Here is a 2729-nt window from a genome sequence, read left to right on the forward strand (position 1 = left end):
AGCTAGCCTAGCCCACGGAATGCGCAGGTTCTGCGACACTGAGTCCTTCGGAACAGAGCACGTTACCAGCTGTGTTTCTCCAACTGATGAAAGAGCTCTGTCTATCGTCAAACTGAAGACTCGGAAATTTAATAAAGGATATGAGGGGCCCATCACCTGGAGAGACGGGGAGCCTGACCTTGTAAACAATCGTCAGAGGGCGGAAAATCGCTTCGAAGAGTTGCTGCGGAGGTTCCAGTGACAACCCAGCTTTAAGAAAGACTACGAAGCAGCAATGCAAAAAACCTTTGATCAAGGAAAGGCTTCCCGTCTTACAGACCCCTCCGACGCTAATTACTTCCTGGCTCATCATGGAGTATACAAGGGTCCAAAGTTGCGCGTGGTTTTCGACGCGGCTGCTCCCTTCAAAGGAAAATGTCTTAATGATGCTATAATCAGCGGCCCTGCTCTGCAACCATCACTAGTCAACATCATCCTTCGGTTTCGCGAAGGCGAGATTGCTTGGGCTTCAGACATTGAAGCAATGTTCAGCCGGTTCCGCCTAAACGAAGAAGATTCTAAATACTTTTGCTTCCTAAGAGAAAAAAGAGTTGTGTTTAAAAAATGTATTAAAATTCCAAAAAAAGGAATACCGGATTGCAATTGACAAAGGAAAAAATTATAAGGCTTCGGATTCCGTATTCTTCCCCAGAGGTCCAAAACTTCCCGTGTGACCAGGCGGGCTGACAGCCGATCCTCCACCGTGGAGAACAAAACTTCTGGATGGAAGTCGGAACGTCGTGGGGTCGGATGATAAATATCTTCTCCTGACTCAAGCCACCACAGAAATCTAGCATAGTTGTTGCAATAAAAATCGCAATACTTCGCGTAGCCGGGATACGTGCTTAAGGAGGAAGAAAGTGAAAACCAAAATTAAAATCATAAGGAACAAACTGCTCAGAACACAAAGGGGTCATTCCATTCAAAAACGACCAATTTTTCCGCGACCACCTACGAAAATTTTTATTTTTTAACAGGGTGTTGTTTATAGCATTAGAAAACATTTCCCAAATTTTCAGCAATATTCGTTGAGCCGGAAGCAAAATAGAGAGGCTCAAAGTTTCCCGTTTTTTGTATTTCCGGATGGATGTTTTTTCTCTTGAAATCATATAACTCAGCACCCGTTTGAGTTAAATTTAATTTTTAAAAACGAAATTAAAGAGCTTTTTATTTTCTTTATTACTATGTAGTTGCGATCGACATTTGAATAAAAATATTTATACTTATTAGCATTTCAAATATTTTTATTAAACATTTAATTCCGGCTATATACGACCTAAGTCGGGAAAAAATATTTCACTGCTTTGAAGATCATTATCTCCCTAACGAGAAGAAAAAGACCCCGTGCTGTTACCGTGATCCGTTATTTAATAATAAATTTTTAAAGTTTGGACCTATTGGCCATACAGCCTATGCGCGTTGCAGCGCCATAGATGCGCGCTAGCCGCTTCCCTCGAGGGACAACCGCGGGGGGAGCGGCTGCGGCAAACCCTTTTTATAGTTATCCGTTAACAAGCTAAAAAAACTTCAGATCTATATTTTCCAATAGCTTGTTTGTTGTTATCGAACATTTTTTTTTTCAATTTGAATTCTGAAAAATGTAACAGTAAAAAAAGCTGCCAGCCTTTAGTCTCTCGAAAGTTCTACATCAGTAAGGTTGTCGCAATTTTGGATATGGCTAGTGATATTCCGAAATGTTGTGTTCAGTTATTGGTTCCGAACTGTGCGTGTCATCAAACTTGTTATATCAAAGACAAGAAACTCATACTTTTGGATGATTTGACCGAATCTGAACAACGTATAGTTAAACTGCGCGTTCAGTGTGACATCAAAACAATTTGTGCTCACCATTTTTATATTTATTATACTTCCTACGAAAAAAGACAAACTGTGTGTTGTGATCCCTTTTCGAAACACAAGAAGAAAATCAAGGGGCATTATAAAATATCATTAAATTTCAGTGATTCTTTTAAGTGCGTGTTGCCGTTTCCTCTCATTCCAGGGAAAAAACTTTGTTCGAGGTGTTTAAATGAAGTAAAAAATGTTTTAGAGTGTAATAACGAATCTGTTTCGCCCGACAGTGATCTCGAAAACAATCCGCCGTGTGATTCTCCGGTTATACCGGACGATGATTGGGAAACTGAGTGCAACATATCCACGTCCGTTCTTTCATGTAATAACAGTACGTTTACCCCCACTAAAGTGATACACGCACTGGAGGACGTATCTGTGATTGCTCCGGTGAAAAATCTAACAAAATCCTCTAAAGAAGGAAGACTGGCCATTTTTGATAAAGTTATTCATTCTGTTCGACAAAATATTTTGAACGAATCTGCCTCCCACTCGTCTTTGAAACTGGATGATTATTCTAGTCTACTAGAGGAAATTCGCAACAAGATTTCATCATCAGACGACCGCTAAGAGCGTTATTCTTTACTAACCTTGGCGCCCCAAAGTTGGTCTAGCAATCAAGTTGCCAGTTATTTCAACGTTAGTAATCATGCAGCCAAAAAATCATCTCAACTTAAGCGCGAGAGCGGGATATTACCAAAAATCCGAAATTCAAGCGTGCGCGGAAGAATTTTGACAGAAGAGGATATTCAAAGGATTATTGATTTTTATAACTCCGACGAATATAGTCGCCAACTACCCGGGATGAAAAACGTGAAAAGTGTTAAGCAAGGAAATAA

Source organism: Daphnia magna, linkage group LG7 (genome assembly GCF_020631705.1).
Source record: "Daphnia magna isolate NIES linkage group LG7, ASM2063170v1.1, whole genome shotgun sequence".
NCBI classification, from domain to species: Eukaryota; Metazoa; Arthropoda; class Branchiopoda; order Diplostraca; family Daphniidae; genus Daphnia; species Daphnia magna.